The 19941-nt window shown below is 40.7% G+C and overlaps 1 pseudogene; it reads right to left on the bottom strand.

Annotated features, from left to right (window-relative positions):
- The window catches only part of LOC132016289 (large ribosomal subunit protein uL4-like), a 165842-nt pseudogene extending 147396 nt beyond the window's left edge, over nt 1-18446 (bottom strand).
- Nucleotides 18447-19941: the final 1495 nt, after the last annotated feature.

Genomic DNA, 19941 nt, shown 5'->3' with positions numbered 1-19941 from the left:
TGTTTTATTTGTATCAGGTTGGCAATAATTAGAAAGTTGGATAATATTAAACATGGGTAGGAATGTAGAGCTATAGGTACCCTTGCATGCAGCTGGTGGTTGTACAAACCAGCAGAGCTATTACACAGTGTAATCTGGCAAACATCAACTAAGTTAAGTGCATGTATCTTCTATGACCCAGGAGTATTGTTTCTGATTAGATATCATCCTAGAGAAGATCTCACAGAGATCCATAAGAGGATGAAGATAGTCATTGCAGCATTGTTTATGGTGGCAAGAAGTTAGGAATCTGGATGTCTCTCACTGGGGTAATGGACAAGCTAAATGTGGTTGATGCACAGTATTTGTACGATGCATGGACTAGATGTGTGTTCAGAAACATGGAGAGGACTTCTACCTAAAATGCTCTTTATAATTCTCAGTGCTGGCTACTTCTCAAAATTAAGATTTCACTATAAGTATTATCTCCTGTGGTACATTAAAAGTGGCCTGCTTTTCTGCTTCTCCTCACATTGAGAAGGGAAGTTGAACTGCCTCCCTTTGAATCTGAGTTGGCTTTAGTGGCATGCTCACTTAATAGTGGTTAAAGTGAAGCTATGACAGTCCAGGTCCAACTTTTAAGAGGACTGGCAGATTCTGTCTTGTTAGCTTGGATCCCTGAGCTAATATGTAAGAAATCTAACTACTCTGGGACACAATGCTGTGAGGAAGCCCAAACCACATGGAGATAGAGCAAAGTGCCCCCAGGTCACCATCTCAGATGAACTCTCATTTGTTAGGGTATGGAGTCGACCACTCCTCAATTAGACAGAGAACACTCTCGATAATGCAAGTCACGGAGCGAGGTTTATTTCCAGTTAGCTGGGGTCCAAGTATCCGCCCGGCGCAGCGGGTTTCAACAAGGACCCCGAGTGCTCAAAGTCAAGGGTTTATATAGCATTTTCAAGGCACTTTTTCATAGCTACATACATCTCTTGCACCCCACTTTGACAGTTTAACTTTGTTTAACTTTTTGCCACCCTGGTGTCACCCTGGTGGTTAAGTGAGATTTAGGTTTAGAAGAATTTTCACCTCAATTACATTTCCTTCTGTCTCAGCCTCCTACAGTTTTATGGTGGGGAGGGCAACCTTTGGCCTTGAGGTACTGAGCTATTTGTCTCTGGAAAGTGGGCCATTGAAAAGATGACCTTTTTGTTGTAAATCATCAGGACATTTGCAAACCAAGGGAGACTCTGGTCTAGCAGGATTGTGATCTCTGCAAGTTAACTATTTGTTTTTCTTCAACATTTGGTTCCTGTGGCGCCATCACTTAACCGCGCTGGTGGTATACACAGTGTTGCCCTGTTAGGGACACTCAGTAAAATGGCTTCCGGGCCTTCAGGATGGCCATTCTTATGCTAACCCACTCTTACAGTGCAAGGTGCCAGCTTTTGCTTTGCCAAGATGGCTCTACTTATGTCAGGGCCAGACCTGAGGTGGGTACAGCCTTGTTTTTCTTGGCCTCCACATCTGGAGCTGGTTTCTGGGGACTTGTTTTTAAGTCCCCTGGGGGAAGGGGAGCAGAGACAGTTTAAGGGTTAAACAACAACGTCATTGTTTAACCTCAATGAAAGCCTCTGGCTAAAATAAAAACATAAAATAGGTCCTCACACCATCCAATTGCTCACAAGAACAGGCAGCCTTGGGAGCGACCTCCTCCAAGGTCTAGCTCAGGCAAGTATTCAGATGACTTTAGCCCAGCTGGAGCTACATCTGACTGTAAGAACGTCAGAGACCCCAAACTCGAAGAACCTAGCTGAGCCTAGTCAACCCCAAGAACCACGAAATGTAATAAGTTCTTTTTAAGACATTAACTTTGAGATGGTTTGTTATGTAGCAATAGGTAACTGGAACACCTTCCACAGACATTTTATTTAGATGTATACTCAGGGTCTCGCAGGAAGTTTGTTTTTGGTATAGTATTTATTTGATAACTGAAAAAGTTTAACTGGCCAAAGTAGTTTTGAGCGTTCTTATCTGATCTCTTTGTCCTGATTTCTGACTCATGCCTACAACATATTCCATTTCAGATACAGGGGGTCACCAGCAACATGGAGTTCTTTTGTTGTTGTTGTTGTTTTGTAAGATTTTATTTACTTTTTTGAGAAAGAGAGAGAGCAGAGTGAAAGAGAGAGAGAAAGCATGAACTGGGGTGGGAGAGGGGCAGAGGGAGAAGGAGAAACAGACTCCCCGCTGAGCAGGGAGCCTGACAGGGGATCCCAGGATTCTGGGATCATGACCTATGCTGAAGGCAGACGCTTAACTGACTGAGCCACCCAGGTGTCCCATTACACTAGTTTTTAAATGAAGTGTTTTCTACAGTGTGGTCACATCAGTGTGGCTTTGTGTCAGGAAACCACGAGGCCTACTGTTAGTTTGTCACTGCCCACCTTATCCCCACTTTATCTCTTCCTAGCTTCCATCCTTCTTTTGTTGCCAGAAGCAGAGGAGAGGCTGCCATTGTTTTTAATGGATCCCATTCATTGTCTCTAATTGCAGGTTTAAACACAACGGTGTTTTCAACCACCTTAGCTGCTGACGTTTAAATGAACAATTGTCAGGAGTTGGTAATAATGGTTATGCCTCCCAGTTTGGTTAGACAAATCCCTTATTTGAAGTGTCTGTTGGGGAATGGAACTCCTTGCATTAATTGGAGAAGCTGGAAATTTTGTTTTTATCATTTGGTGATAAATAATAGTCTCAAACTGCTGAACTGGAGATTGTTGAATTTCTTTAGTTGAGGCATGACACCCTGTGTCTCACTTAGGTTTTGTACATGTCTGTCATGCCCTATGCTTGTTTGTACCCAGGACTTTTATCTTCTACTAGATGACAGAATCTTTTTTTTTTTTTCTCAAAGATTTTATTTATTTTTTTGACAGACAGAGATCACAAGTAGGCAGAGAGGCAGGCAGAGAGAGAGTGGGGGTGGGGTGGGGAAGCAGGCTCCCTGCCGAGCAGAGAGCCCCATGTGGGGCTTGATCCCAGGACCCTGGGATCACGACCTGAGCCAAAGGCAGAGGCTTTAAACTGCTGAGCCACCCAGGCGCCCCAGATGACAGAATCTTAAGGGTAGACTCCAGGTTCCTTCCTTCTGTCCTTCCTTCCTTTCTTTCTTTTTCTTTTTAATGAACCCCAGAGTATCAGCATAGTGGCTACTTTACAAATATTTGTGGATCTGAAAGGCATACCTTTAACTTTTCATGTCTTGGTGTCCTTCATAATGATGAACTGGGGTAAAGGAGTGGTATTTTTTGTTGTTGTTGTTATATTTCTTTTAATGCAAGTTTTGAAGAGAGTCACAGAGACATATCTGGTATTGAAGAGAAGCTGATGGGACAGGAATGGGATTTCAAGAAGTATTGCTGAGGACTATGTATTCTTTCCAATTAGAAAAAACAAACTCAGAGTAAACGAAATGGATTTTGAAACTACTAATTTCTTACAGAAACCTTTCTATAAATCCCTCTAAGATGGGTAAAGTTACACAAATGTTACATAAAACTTGCTACAATGGAGTGTGAAATGAATGGATTGGTTTTGCGGGAGATCTGTGGGACTGTCCTATGAAACAGTCATGTCAGAAAGTAGTATGAAAGAGTTCATTGACTTTTTGACATCCACATCAGCTTTTAAAGAAAACTTATATCCCACTTGTTGGTCGTATAGTAGATAGGTTGCTGGATAAAGACTTACAGAAAAGTTATTGTACCATGCTTTTCCATTGCTCCTGAAAGATGTTTCTCTTCTAGATAGATGAGATATCATTTTGGCAGGGAAGTACTAGTATAACTTCAGGGAATTTTCTTCTAACTGGCCCAGTCACATGGTGTGGAGAGAATTAGTCACAGAGGTAGTTTTATTCCTGTAACATAATCTTATATCTAGGAAATTGCTATTTTTGCTCTTAGATGGTTTACTTTTTGTAGAAAGGATGAATGGTATAGAAATTTCATGATTATCATCAGAAAAACACTTAATGTAGGTGTCTCAATCTCTCTTTATAGAATAATGACACCTGTCCTAGCTATGCCCAGGTCTGACATTGGCTATGCACAGGACTGACAGGCCTGACTCTCTTTCTTTCTTTCTTTCTTTCTTTCTTTTTTAAAAATTTATTATTAAATAAATTATTAAATAAATTATTTATTTTTAAAATAAATAAAAATAAAAATTTTAAATTTTAAAATTTATTATTAACATATAACGTATTATTTGCCCCAGGGGTACAGGTCTATGAGTCATCAGGCTTACGTGTTTTACAACACTCACCATGGCACATACCCTCCCCAATATCCCATCACCCAGCCTTCCCATCCCTACTCCCCCACTCCCCAGCAAACCTCAGTTTGTTTCCCGAGTTTAAGAGTCTTTTATGCTTTGTCTCCTTCCCTATACCATCTTGTTTCATTTTTCCTTCCCTACCCCTCACAGCCACCTGCCCTGCCTCTCAAATTCCTCATTTGACTCTGTTTCGTGACAAGTTTGGCTCCTTCCCTGACTGTAACCTCTTGATGCAGGAAAGGAGTTTTGTTCAGTATTATATCCTCAGTACTTAATGCCACACCTGGAAATAATAAGCATGTGATAATTATTTGATGAATAAATGAGGGATTTGAGAACATGATGTGATAATATATGATAAAATGACTTTGAGGAGGTTGGGTATTTTAATTAAGACCCTTGTTACACTTCTGTGAATTCTAAATTTTGTTCCATGTTGTTATAACTAAACTTTCACAGCTTTTCCAGAATAATCAATGTCTCTTATACAAAGATTGTGTGTAAATTTCACATTCTGAAAATTCTGAACTTTAACCACTGGTCTAAGTTCTTTCAGTGCTAAAAAAAAAATACAGTTGAGATCAAAACACAAATCCTTAAGTTAACAGATAACTAGTCATTGGTAAAGAGCTTTATTAATTAATTCAATAAGCTTTAAGACATACATTAATTAATTCAATAACTCTGAGGCCTGTTGTGAGACTACAACAAGTGAGACACACTCTTGACCTCAGGGTGCTCAGGATCTGATGTTAGGGGCTGGATTGTGTTCCCCCCCAAATTCCTATGTTGAAGTCTTAATTCTCAGTATCTCAGAATGTGGTCTTATTTGGAAATAGTCTTTACAGAGGTAGTTAAGAGAAGTTGTTAGGGTAGGCCCTAATCCATTATGACCAGTGCGCTTACAAAAAGAATTTCGCAGATAGACACACAGAGGGAAGACTATGTGAAGACACAAGATAGTCATTTACCTCCGGGAGAGAGACCTGGAACAGATCCTTCCTTCACAGGCCTCAGAAAGAACCCACCCTGCACACACCTATATTTTGGACTTCTAGCCTCAGAACTGTGAGACAACAAAGTTCTGCCAATTAAGTCACCCAATATGTGGTACTTTGTTACAGAAACCCTAGGAAACTAACATATCTGGTAAAGGTGCTAGTCCTGTAAAGAGAGAGTTTAAATCCTAAAAGTCAAGTCTCCAGGAGTCCCATTTTCAGGAAGTACAGATGTTAGTGGGTGGACACACTTAGCAACTAAAATTAAAAATAACCTTTATGATGAACTCATATAGGTGTAAACACAAACAAATGATGAAACAGGGAAACCATGGCTTTTTTTTTTTTTTAAGATTTTATTTATTTGCCAGAGATAGAGAGAGAGAGTACACACAAGCAGGCAGAGAGGCAGGCAGAGGCAGCGACGAGAGAAGCAGGCTCCCCGCCGAGCAAGGAGCCCGATGTGGGACTCGATCCCAGGACCTTGGAATCATGACCTGAGCCGAAGGCAGCGGCTTAACCAACTGAGCCACCCAGGCGTCCCAACCATGGCTTTCTAAAGATTTAGACTGATGATTACCGTGGGGGAGAGGGGTTTGGTGAAAGGGTTGGGAAGGAAGACCATATATTTATGGTTTACTTGCTGATTTCATATTTGCAAATTTATTCCCTCACTAATATTTATTTGTAACCCAAGATCAATACTCGGTGCATTTGCAGGCATGCTCAGAATGGTGAGAAATTTGAGTTGCCTACCACCTCATGTGTGTTCCCAGCTCAAGTTGAACAAGACAATGCTCTGCCTTCTTTTTTTAGCTCTGATATGGTAAAAAAGTGTCCTTTTCATGGTTTATTTAGTGTCATCCTTTTTTTTTCTTTTGGTGACTTCACTGTACAAAATGAGTTCTAAGTATCTGAAGTTCTATCTCGTGTTCCTAAGCTCAAGAAGGCCAGCTAAGCCTTATGGAGAAAATACATGTGTTCTGTTCAGCTTTAGGCAGGCATGTGTTACAGTGCTGTTGGCCATTGGTTCGATGTTAATGAATCGTAATATATATATTAAATAAGAAGTCTTTCAACAGGAACACACATAAAAGAAGGTCATGGATTGGTTGATGAAACTGTTACCAGAGGCTTGTAGGAACATAATCCTATCTTTCCTCTTCGAGCAATGCTTCAGTACTTGCTAATTTCTTGTGTCATGACTTTATAGAACATAACTACCACAAATAATGAGAATCAACTGTGGATAAAAGTTATTTTCAAATCATGAATGGTTATCACATTACTAAAAAAACCCAGTTAAATAAATTGGGTCATGTATGGACCAATAATGAGTGTGTGTCAGAAATCATACTATGGTTAATCCAATTGTTTGCTCCTGAAAATGCATAAGTAAAGAAAGCATTTTAAAATAAGTGAACAAAGAAGATAATTTCATATAATTGTTAAATGCCACCAATTTTCTGACAAGTGGACATTTGACTGGGATTGGAAGAATGAGAAGAAGCCCCCATTGGGGAGATATGCAGGGATGATGTTCCGTGCACAGGAACAGTAAGTGCAAAGTCCCTGGGGAGTTGGTGAGGTGGTATGTTGGAGGTGCAGAAGGAAGGCCAGTGTAATTGGAGTATAGTGATCAGTGTGAAGGAGGCAGGTATAAGAGGAGGCTGGAGAGATAAGAACATCATGGTAAGGCTCTTACTGATAAATAAGTGTCAGGGCTATTCTTATATATTTGTGACAAGTTTTTTTCTGGTACACGTGAGTATATTTTATGTGTATGAGAAAGCGTTTCCTCTCATTTCTTTGCTGTTTTGGATTTCATAGCTGTTTGTCTTTCCTTGTTTTGTTTAGATGATTTAAGACTACAGCCATGTTGAGACATGTTGACTTAGCAAAGCTGTCTGGGAAAAATGTGATTGTCAACTTCTGCAGAGTTGAATGAGTGGAAAGACAGTCCTCAGGGGGGCTGATGCACTTGGGGAAAGCAGAGAGTGCCATGACATCATTTGGTCTGCATCACTGACTCTTTGGATGTCTCTGCTGCCCTTATAACTTAATGTTCTAGGCAGCCCAAGTTCCAATTTATCAGTAAGGACGATAAATTGCTAATGACTGTTGGCCTCTCCCTATTCTTAAGTTATCTGCTAACACAAAGAGACAGATTCATTCAATTTGGAAAATGTTAATAAGATGCCAAAAATGTGTTCAGGGAGAATAAAAGGGAAAGCTTTTTCAAATGGCTGTATCGTTTTTTCCAAAATTGAATTCCAGCTATCCCTGTTTGTCCAGGTGAATTAAAAGGCTATCAAAACTTTGAATGTTTCTATTAACTTAATTAAACAGCATCTGAATAGAGAAGTGGTAAAGATGAAAGGCATTCATGCTCTATGAAATGAAACTCCATGACAAAAGATACTGAACACTGGCTTTCCTTTCTCTCCCTCACCCCCAATAGTCAGTTCTAATACTTTGATTTGACTATTTGGATAATACCGATTTTCTAGAATTTTAGGAATCTCCCTTATGTAGATTAAGCTCATTTTTTACATTATGGGGATGGACTTACAGGACTCCGTAGATGGCTTGCATTGCTGCTTTTTCTCTCAGTATTCTACTCTCCAACTTATGAGCCATGTAACTACCCACTGAGGTTCTTCTATGAAGGAATAGGGAAATCTGGGTGGTAGGACTGCAATCAGTTCTATTTTGAGACCCGTGAGCATTTCACATTGTTGCAAAAAGGATGATTGACATAATTTTCCAGTCTGAAGTTTGAGGGTTACAAATATTTTATTGTTGTTTTTTATCAAGTTTAAGTGATTATTCTTAGAGATAAAACTCCCCAGACATCGAATCCAATAAGAAGGATGTTGAAAATACTATGTTGCTTTATGGCCTTTGTATGAGGACATATAAGGTAAATATCTTTTAGACTTTTATACAGGAAAATGTTTTCTCTTCCTGAGGAACTCACTAATGTAAAGATTTATTTATGTATTTATTTAATGCTTTTTTTGGGGTTGGGAAATTAGTCATTTGTACGTTCTCTTATTCTCTTTTTACCTTTGCTGCTAGTACCATACATAATGCTCAACAGAGTTGTTTAGCAATGGCTTGTATCTTTAATATATTATCTTTTTCTACACAATGTTTTTTTTTTTTGTATGAATGATTCTTATTATAAATTCCTCAATGTAGTTTTTGGAAGTAGATCTGATGCAAGTAAAATAAATAAATATAGTGTTTAGTTCCATGTCCTCCAGAAAGAATCTTCTACAGGATTTTATTTTTTTCTGATATGTTTCACTTTGGTAGTGATTTGTTATATTTGTGCTTTCTCTGAGTTCTGTTAGTTGTGATGTGATTCCTTCTTAATGGTGGGGGTAACATTTGTGACTACATCTCCAAGTAGAATATTTGATTTGGCATTGAGCAATTAAACCTTAAAAAACACCCTCAATCCCTTTTGACTTAGTACTATAACTTACAGCACAGAGAATTAAGGACATTTTAGTGGGCATGTTAGGCGTCAGGTAAGGCTTTGGCATGTTGAATCAAGCAGCTGGACCATACATAATAAAGCTTACTTCTCTGGACTGCCACGTAAATAACATCTGGGTTAAACGATGTAATCAATGCTTTTTTGTTATAAATGACTCTGTCCCCCATCCCACTTTCACCCCCAGTCCCTGTCTTTCAGTATATGTGTCTGTTTCTCACACTCTCTGTCTCTCTTCTCGACTCCCCCTCTATTTCATCTTTCTTTCTAAGTGATGGAAATTGCAAGCTTTCCTTTCTTGATGGTTATGATTAAAAGACTGTGCACCTGCTCAGGTAGAATAAATAGGGGAAATGCTGAAGCAAGTATTTATGCTAACAAGTACAGTCTCCATTTTTGCCTTCAAAAACAAGCCTGCAATTCAGAAAAGCTGCCCTTCAAATAAGCACACTGAAGCCTTTTACATTCAAGCCCTATCTCATGTCGAAAAGGTCCTTGAGTCTAAACTCCATGAGGTTCGTTGGGGGCACAGGTGCCATTTTCTCAGAGATGAATGGATGTTTAACTTAAAGGAAAAGGCAGAAATTGTCTTTTCTCTGTAAGAAGGAAATAGGAAGAAAGCAGAGGAGAGGGCAAAGACAAGAATGTTTTAATAATAAATGGCTTAGAAACCCCTCTTCCCCCCCCCCCCCCAAGATCTCATAAACTCCAGGGTTTCTAGGTTGGATTTAAATACACTTAAAAAAATAAAGTACCAAATGCTCATTAAGTTTGCATTCTCATTTTCAAAGCTCTCTGCAACTCCACTTAGGTTTCTCATCTCTTTTTTTTTTCATTCTCTGGTGCCAATAAGCAGTTCTGCTATGACAACTAGTCAATTAGTGGGGACATCTTATTGAATAAATAGTCTTTTCTTTAAAGGACAAGTCACTTGAAAATAGGACACACATCTCATCTCTTTCCTTCTGTTCTCCTCCCTTCTGCTTTTCTTCCCACCCCTTCCTCCCTCTCCCTTGTGGATAATCCAAAAAAATTTATTATTACAGCTTGTTAATATGTCCCTTAAGCCTATTGTTTTTCCTCTCTATTTTCTTTTTTTCCCAATTATTATTATAATTATTATTATTTGAGGAAGAAATTGGTTGGTTTGTTGTGTAGAGTTCTCATAGTTTGGAATTTACTGGTTGCCTCCCTGAAGTAAGGTTTAATATGTTCCTTATTCCTTTTATTCCTGTAACCTGGTAATTAGGTCTAGAGTCTTGATCAGATTCAGCACTGAATTTTGAGAGACAGAAGTACATTACAGCTAATACTGTGTGCTTCCAGGAGGAGGTATATCAGGATGTCTAGTTGTCTCTGTTTTGAGGTTAGAAGTCGTTGATGACCATTGCCTAGATTTAGTAATTCTTTAGTCATTTTCAAGTGATGATACTTAATTACTTAATTTAATCATTTCTTCTTCCTTTAACAGTTGGAGGTCTTCTAGAAAGACTTTTCCTTGTCAAATATTTCTTCTTTTTTTTTTTTTAAGATTTTATTTATTTATTTGACAGAGAGAAATTACAAGTACACTGAGAGGCAGGCAGAGAGAGAGAAGGAAGCAGGCTCCCCGCTGAGCAGAAAGCCTGATACGGGACTCGATCCCAGGACCCTGAGATCATGACCTGAGCCAAAGGCAGCGGCTTAACCCACTGAGCCACCCAGGCGCCCTTGTCAAATATTTCTTAAGGTTATTTCATTCTATATAGGATAGGCAGGATAAATGCTTGTTTCTTTCTCCTTCTTCTCAAGTTTTTAAAGTAATAAGTTGGTTTCCCATCAACTCTGAAGGTGTGTCTTAGGTTTCTGGAAAAATCAGACCCAGATACAGGGATTTGAAGGCACAGGAAATGCCAGCAAACAGAATAGAGAAATTAAGACAGAGAAAAGAGGGCAGCCCAAACAGGGGCATTTTTGAGTCAGCTAGCACAATGGGTGACTAGTTTTAAACCTGCTTGGAAAACTGTGGGCTAGGGTAGAATGTTTCCATGTTTTCCCTCTTAATGGAGCTAGGTAGATGGATGTGTTATACACTGGCTCTTCTGTCCCAATACGGGCTCTCGAAGGCAGATAAAGCTCTGTGGAAAGGAAATGCATGTGCTGGCAGTTGGAAGCCAAGTCACGATGCTCTGACATAGTAGGGGTGAGGGGAGATGGAGGAGGCACTGACTGAGACTGCTAAAGTTCACCCCTTTCCTCACTCAGAGCCTCACATTGAGTTTACTTTGTCCTATCCCCGAAAAGCCAAAGCACTCAAAATGAGGGAGGGACAACCGACATTCCTAGTGGTGTAGAAGGAAGCTGACACTATTGACAGAAGGGCAGAAAACTAAAAAGAATGGAGGTCCTTGACGGCACTGCTGAGTCAACCAACCCTGAGGCCCCCCTGACCTCTGAACTTTCAATATGTGAGCAATAAATTATTTTATTGTTTAGATAGTTTTGAGTTGAGCTTTCTGTAAACTGCCTTCAAAAACATGCTATTTTAGTACTATTATTAATCCCCACTTAAGAGATGAGAGAACTGAGTCACAGGTTGAAGGAATTTACCAAAGGTTAATACAGACAGCAAATGACTAAGTTGAAGTCTGAGTATGTCTAATTCTAGAAACTTAATTACATAATCACTGTGTTCTCTATAGCAAGATGTGAATCTCTAAGAGAAATATAAGGCCTCCCTAAAGGATTTTGCTCAGTTTTCCTTCTAATTTATAGAAGGGCTTTGAGGACCTATGCACATGAATAAAAACACTGGAGGGTGGAGCATGCCTCAGCCAAGTTCTAGTCATGAGGAGGAGCCACGAGTCACCTGCTAAGAATCCAGAGTTCACCTTCATTGATAGGTACCCTCCTGGAGCGGATAGGTAAGACTTGCTTGGAAAATGTAGCTTACACCCAAGGCCAAATTTTGGTCCCCAGTTCTTACCTCCCCAGAAGTCTGAACTGAGGGACTTGCCAGTGGGAGAGCTAACTTGGTAAAGTAGAACTTTGTCTATCGCATGGTCTCATAAACCCACTCACCAGGCAAAGCTGGGGCCAAGACAATGGGAAGGAAAGGGCTGACTTCTCCATTTGAGCAAAGTAATGCCAACTCTCATTATGTGGGACACGACCCAACTTAACGGTGCTTGTCACCACTCAGTAGCCATTCATTTCTCAGGAGGAGGAGTGGGAAAGAAGTGGAAACTCTTATCCAACACTTCTCAAAGAGAGGGGCAGGGTTGGTCATCTCAGGTGGGAATGTGGAGAGAAGAAAGTGTTTTCTCTCAGATGGGAAATTTTCTTTTGTAAAGGGCCAAATAGTAATATCTTAGGCTTTTGAGTTCACACATGATCTATGTTGCATATTCTTTATTTGCCTCCCAACCCTTGAAAATTGTAAAAAATGATTCTTAGTTGGTGGCCAGCCCAAAAAAGGGAAATGGGTAAATCTGGCTGCAGGTGAGGAGGGTCTGACCCCCTAATCCACTAATTGCCAATTCTAGTACCAACATGGGTCAGGACAGGATTTTACATAAAGCAGCTCCAAGGCCATACTGTACCCTTGGCCAAAAATTCATTTCCTTTTCTTTATCTTAAATCCACTTATGTCTAGCCATGCAGTTCAGTATAGCTCGCCAGAGATGATTAAGTGAACTTAAAAGCCAGCCAGCCTAAACTTAGCTCAAACAATACCATGCCAGCTGCATGCCAGGGTCTCAAATTTGAATATGTGTTCTTTTCATTTGCAAAGCCCCCAAAAACTTGTAGCTAAAATTTTTGGCTTGTTAATTGAAGTTAAAAGATTAGTGCCCAATTCTTGCTTTTGTGTTTTGCCCTCTCTCTAGTAAGAAGGACCTCTTTCTGCAAAGCCTGGCTTCCCTCTGTGGCCCTGACACCCTGGGCACATGCTAAAATGTCCCATCCTCTTTAAGGCTGACCTAATCCTATACAGTCAATAGTATTAACAAGATTATCATGGCACCAGCTCCAAGCTCCTCGTATTGAAGAAACACATGTGCATGAGCTTAAACTTTTTTTTTTCCTCTTGCCAACAAGGACTTCTTTCCTTTCAGGTTGGCTCAGTTTCTGCCTCAGAGGGGCCCCACGGAATTCTCCATTGTTTGAACAAATCCTGCTACATTTCCTCCCTAAATCAGGCAATTAATTCCACAATATGCCCAGCCAGTAACTCAGGCCAGGACTCAGGCTGCCAGTATCCTGCCAGGCTGTACTTTATCCTCTCATCTTTACTTCCATATACCCAGCCCCCTGCACGTCTCAGGCATTTTTCTCTCACAATGTCCACCTTCACATCTTGACATTCACTTAATAATTCCTGGAGTATTTCACACTGATTTTCTTGGTCTTCCCCTCTCAGGTCAGTACAGATGTTCCTTCTGTCTCCTGTGAGTGTCCCAATCATCCAAGTGTAGTTTCCTTATTGTTCTTATTAATTTGCCACCTGAGGCTCAGAGAGGGTGGCCCTGGAGAGTTTCCTGAGCCACGGTGTCCCTGGACCATCATTCCCTTGCTCTCTCTGGTCTCCCTATTTTCCTCTGTGGGATCACCCTGGCTCCATCACCCTCTCTGATCTAGCAAGAACTAAAATGTCCTGCTCATCCCTGAGTATAGCTTTTTGAGCAGTTAGGCCCAAGTATAGTTTGTTTTTTTTTTTTTTTTTTTTTTTTTTACCTTTCAAATCTGTTTTGAGATCTCTGGCTTTTGTGGTCTCAGACTTTTCTCCAAAGGCAAGCCTTTTCTCCCTGCAGCTTAATCAGTATGGTTTTTTTTTTTTTTTTATTATTATACATATATTTTCCTTCTCCTTTCCCACAGCTAGTCTTTTGACTGAAAGGCTAAAACTTGTTTCTTAAACTGACCTAGTTCTCCCTTGAGTCACTGAGTAAACCTAATTTATAGAGGCAGCCTGTTACTGCTAAAGTCTTTTTAATTCCCTTCTAAGACTCTGTGTTTGAAATCAATTTCGTAGTCTTTTTTTTTTTCTTTCTGATTTTCATTCTAAGAAGATACTTATTTCTTCTGTGATGAACCACTCCACCCCTCTTGTGCTAGCCACCTAGTTCCTCTGTATTTGTCCATTGATAAAATTTGCTACTTCTTGTCTTAGAGCTGCAGGACCATAATCTGAGGCAGCTGGTGGTGCCTCAGTGATGCCTAGCACTAAGGGTTTAAAGATCAGATTCATACATTAATGTTCAGTGGCTCCTGGGGAACGTAGGTCCTCTTGGCAGTTTACAGTAGTTCTGGCTGAGACACCTGTAAAGGAAAGAAAGCTTGCCCTAGTTGCAAATGTCATTCCATACACCTTTCACTAAAAAAACCTGCATATCAAAGCTTCACCCTTTTGGAGGTTGAGCCTTCCCTGAAATAACGAGACTCCCTCCCAGGGTTATAGCTGCTCGGCTGAGCCTGTGGTACCCAGAGCCATGTCTAGCTGCTCTTCCAACAGGGACCATAGGTTCATGTGTGCTCCAGCTGGCCAGCATGGGGCTTGGTGCTTCCAGTGCTGGCCCTTGGAGCTGACAAGATTTCTTCCTTACACTGGGTGTTGGGACTGCAAACCATAAGCCTTGGCCAGTTGAGGTCAGACACTTGAAACCAAATTGGGGACAAACTGTATCATCAGCGCTAGGCCCAGGGTGGCAGGCCCCTTCAAATTCCTAATTGATGTGCCATTTCCTGTTTGACATGGTACAGATGAGAACCTTTGTAGCTAACCAGTGTGAAAGAGAAGAGCAGGCCCTGGTATCTGGAAGCTGGCCTGGGCTTGGTGTTCTCCTGCTGAATATGAACAATGGTACAGAATGTCAGCACTAGGTGAGGACATTCTGTGGTCATGATGGAGCAAGAAAAAAGCCATGTCTGACTCCCTCTCACAAAATATGATTGTGTTGCCTAAACTATAAAATATGACCCATCCCTTCTCCTGGCTAATGTGAATGACTGTTGTTCTTTACCAAGTATGGCTTTAGCCTTGATTTAGTCTTCTCTCCTTCCAGTAAGGTTGATTAAGATACCCAAAGATAGGGACACTTGGGTGGCTCCGTTGGTTAAGCATCTGCCTTTGGCTCAGGTCATGGTCCCAGGTTCCTGGGATTGAGTCCTGTGTTGATCCCAGACCTTGAGATCATGACCTGAGCTGAAGGCAGAGGCTTAACACACTGAGCCACCCAGGTGCCCCTGTTTTATTTATTTGAGAGAGAAAGACAGCACAAATGAGCAGTGTGTGTGTGTGTGTGTGTGCAAAGGAAGAGGAGCTCAAGCAGACTCTGCACCAACCATTGGCCAACATGGGGCATGAGGTGGGGCTCAGTCTCGTGACCCTGAGATCATGACCTGAGCCCAAATCAAAAGTCAGATGCTCAACTGACTGAATCACCAAGGTGCCCCAAATTTCTCGCATTTATTTACATTCCCACAGTCTGCTATCTATAAAAGCTTAAACCTCTTTTCCTACGTCCTGTTACTTCTCCAAACGTTTATTGTTTTTTATTAAGAGGCTACGTAATGCTCAAGTTCTAACCACCCCTTTTGATCATCACTGAGTTCTCCCACATGTATGCATAATACACATGTTAATGGATTCTGTTTTTCCTTGTTTATATGTCTTCTTGTTACTTTATTTCACAAACTATGGAATCTAAGAGAGTAGAAGAATTTTTTTCCTCCCTTAATAGTTATTTTTCTTGGACCATTTGATTTCTTTAGAGAAGAATCTACCAATGTCCTTCTGCTTGACTGTGCTCTGATTAACTGAGGAGTTTTGAAGCTGAATAGGGGTTGGTGGACTTCTGATTCAGAAGGTAGGCTTCCACTTATCTATTTAGCCTCATTTTAGTAGATGCCTCTGCTCTGCCTTATGCACTGGGCTTTGGAGGCACTAGTTTAATTCCCTCACCAGAATGAAGCTCCAGTGTCCTGCAATGGAAGACAGAAGGTAGAAGGGATATATAAGGTCTGGCTGGTAGGCTGGAAGGGAACTGCAGTTCAACCTTCTGCTGATGACCTTCTTTTTAACTTTTTAAAAGATTTTCTTTATTTATTTGAGAGAGAGGGAGATGCACTCCGTGCTGAGCAGAGTGGGACTTGACCTTAGACCCCTGAGATTAAAACCGAAGCTGAAGGCAGTTGCTTAGCCGACTGAGTCACACAGATGCCTCCCCCAACTTTTTATTTTATTTTTTATTTTTTAAAAAGATTATTTATTTATTTATTTATGAGAGAGAGAGAGAACAAGCAGGGTGAGCGGCATGAGAGGGAGAAGCAGGCTCTCCGCTGAGCAGGGAGTCCGATGTGAGGCTCGATCCCAGGACCCTGGGATCATGACGTGAGCCAAAGGCAGAGGCTTAACTGACTGAGTCACCCAGGTGCCCCCCTTTTTAAAATATGTTTTTATTTTAAGTGATTGCTACACTCAACATAGGGCTCAAATTTGAACTCATAACCCTGAGATCAAGAGTCAGATGCTCTACCTCCTGAGCCAACCAGAAGCCCCTGCTGATGACTTTCAATGTTTTCCCCCTCCCCTCTGCCCTTTCACCTCCTGCCTTGTTCCCGCCTTCTGTGCCTATTAGTCTCCAGTTTGTGAGTCTTCTGAGGGTCTGCTGTGTGAGACGACTTTCATCGCTCTCTTGCAATCCTCACTTGGGACTTATCTTCTCTGTTAATTCCTTGATTCACATTCCAGCTTCTAAATTTTGTGGAAATCTCTTGTCTGCTCTTCCCTCATTTTCTTTGTCTCTTCTTCCCATGGTCTCATTTTCGTGTGCCTTTAGAATATAATAAGGAGAATAAGGTTGTGATTTTAGCTATAAGTTAAACAGAAGACTCCTAATCTTCTAAACAAGAGTACTGCAGTCAGTATTTGGCTCTGCTCAACATCCACTCAAGGTTCTCTACTCAGTTACTGGCAGAACTAAAATAGAAGTCTAAAAATTTTGAGTTTATTTCTGAGGTGAGATTTACTGATAAGTGGGTTCAGCCAGTCATCTCCTATCATTGAAAACAAGAGCCCGAAACCTCTCTGTTCTCTCTTAAAATTTAAAGCTAATGTCTGCTTTGGGGAGTAGTTCCAACTAAACTCCTTTTTTGTTTGTTTGTTTTTTAAGATTTTGTTTATTCATTTGAGAGAGAGAGAATGAGTGAGCAAGCGAGAGAGCCCAAGTGGCAGAGGGAGAGGGAGAAACAGATTCCTTGCTGAGCAGAAGGCATGATGTGGGGCTCGACCCTAGGGACCTGAGGCCAAGGCACATTCTTGCCGACCACCAGGAGCCCCTCCATCAAAACTCCTTGGGCCCACAGGGTCAGGAGAGGGTCTCACTGGGACATCTAGAAACTTGTGGTACCAGGAGAAGACTCTCATCTAAGATTCCGTACATGCAAATGTGTCTGGACAAACTGGAAAAGGCATCCTTCCTGTCAGCCCTCCACCGCCTGCAGAATAATACAGCTTGAGACATCGTGGGCTGCAGTTTTAGCAAAAGTGCTTTGAAGGGAGGGAAGATGGGAGGAAGGGGGCCGGCATGCTCCAGGAAATTAAAGAATGTCTGAACAGTGAAGCGACAAGGTGGTAATCACCACTAGGCTGGCTAATTGAGACTTGGCTTACTGGGACGACAGCAGAGGAAGAGCAGCAGTCTGGTTTCAGAACCAAGATTAACAGGAGGAAAAAAAGATCTAATTGGAAGCTGCATTAACTTTTTGAAGAGGCAGATAACGGCTGAGAGGCAGAGTGACTCTGTTCATATAGGCAGGCTCATAAGGAAAAGGAAATAGAAGATTTAGCCACAGTGGATTTTCTATGCTTGGGCTGATTTAATATCCAAAGACCTCCTCAGAGCCTGCCTTCTCCTTCCTCCCTCTCAGGGTCATTTTGAAACTGGAAGGGAGCCTGTTGAAGGAAGCTTCTGGGCTGAAAAGGGATGATAACCTGGTAGTGCTGGAGAGATGGCTGGGTGGCCAACAAAAGAGGCTTAGAGCCCTTCGCAGCTTTCCAGGACCTGGCAGTGGACATCCTGCGGGCTACAAAGGGGTGGCGGCCTGCTCGTTGTAATCGTGCCTGGGTCAGGCTGTCTCACACAAGTTCGCGGGGAATTTCTCGAAGCTACTTTGCAGGGGATCCTTGTGGAAGAGCAGGGGGGCTTACACGTGGGAGGAAGCCACAGAGACAAAAGCATTTAGAATAGAAAAGGAGCATACTTGGAAAGAGATTTTGCAAGGGAGTCCAGGCTTTTAAAGATGAGTGTCCAAATAAAATCTGTAACAGTTATTTAAAGGAAAGAAATTAAATTATGCAAGATGACTGTAGTAAGTTGATAGTGGAAAAACAACAATTTTCTCACTTGATTATCATATACTCAAAGGTTATCTGTATTTGGGGGCAGCAAGACTTCTGAAGTCAGGAAGAACATTTCTGTTTTTGTTTTTAAGCCTAATAAAGACTGGCATAATAACTCCCAACAACTGAAATTTTTTAAGCCTAATGGCTCAAGGTCTCATTTACTTTGAGAACCAGAGTGAGACCGGGCGATCCTGGTTGCTTTCTGGTTATTATTGTTCTCAGGTGCAAAGTGCTTCATGGTGCTGGGCTTGGTTTGCAGTAGCTCAAAAAAGAGGCAGACCAAGGTCGCAGATTTGCTTTCAAGTACCCTCCTAGTCCTTTCTCAAAGGTGCTAGTTTGATCACATCTGTGTGCTTAGAACTTTTATGATTCCCGTAATTAATTTGATATTTTATTTGGCTGGTTTTATAAGTATAACAGGAAATGCTGATTAATGCAAAAGTATCTCCTTTTGATGTGGTTAATAAAATTAGAGCCATAGGATACTCAGGCTTGGGAGTTAGTTTCTGTCTGAAAGTTTTAAAAAGTCTTCAGGGCTGAGTTTTTATCCTTTTCATGTGTGAGAAGTATGTTTATTCCCTTTTAGTTTGTTGACGGAGACCAGGTACAAAGAACTGTCCGATTCTCTTCTCAGGTTTTTCCTGTAGTACTTGTAAACTGCAGGGGCTCATCCTCTTTCTCACCCTTTCCAGCTGGGATATTACATTCCGCACCCTCAATAAAGTTAGGATAGCACGAGCCACAAAACAGGTGCAACCAATTTTTAATAGAAAATTTATAGACATCATTTTCACATATGATGTATAGCTTCTACTCTTTAATCATAGGTTTATTATACCCGATTAAGTGAAATTTATTTTTCTATGTGACATTTCTAGCATGGGAAGGGTTATGAATTTAATTTTTTTCAATTATATTCTGGCAGAAAGGGGGACATATTCTTACTAAGTCTATGTAAATAACATAATCTCAGAAAGTAAAAAGATTTAGTAAAGTATTTTGCATAATATTTAATCACAGTTATCCCTCTTTTGAGTTATTTTATGAAAAAAGCCAATCAATTTATGCCACTTTTTCCAGGATCATAGATCTTAGATTCTCCTGATGATTAGGTTATAATTTTAAGAACTTTTGTAGATTTTTTTCCCCCTGAATTTTGAGTTTGATTGAAACAAGATACCATTTGAAGAATGCTTTATTCTAGTTATACACACACACACGTTTATGTGAATAGCCTATTAAAATGAGGTATAGAGACAGATCAAGAAGAAAGGATTTTCTCACATTAAAATTCATCATTAATCACACCTGAGTCAGTTTTGTTTGTTTCTGGGTGATTCTTGTTTTGCTGATCTTAGGTTAGTTAGCAGCTTACTTTCATCAATTTGTCTGCTTCTGGATTAAGAGTCCTGGAATTAGACTTTGACGTTGGTACAGACTGACAGATGTCTGTTAGTGATGACAGTGTCAGTTTCCCCTGGCAAGCCTATGCCCAATTGACTATTATTTTGATATAACTGGTTAAGAGAACATAGAAATTACTGAGGCTTTTTGGATATTCTAGAAAACTCAGATTTCTGATCTGAATTTTGTAGCAGGAATCTTTAGGCAACTTTGAGGAAAACACAAAAAAATAACTGTCTGTGATGAGATCAGATGGCTTGAATTAATCTATTATGATAAATAATGTCACAAGATTATGGATGCCTTTCTTGGTGTGTAATGTATTATGG

This window comes from Mustela nigripes, chromosome 4, assembly GCF_022355385.1.
Source record: "Mustela nigripes isolate SB6536 chromosome 4, MUSNIG.SB6536, whole genome shotgun sequence".
Classification (NCBI taxonomy): domain Eukaryota; kingdom Metazoa; phylum Chordata; class Mammalia; order Carnivora; family Mustelidae; genus Mustela; species Mustela nigripes.
Note: the sequence above shows the minus strand (reverse complement) of the source record. Positions and strands in the feature narration are given on the sequence as shown.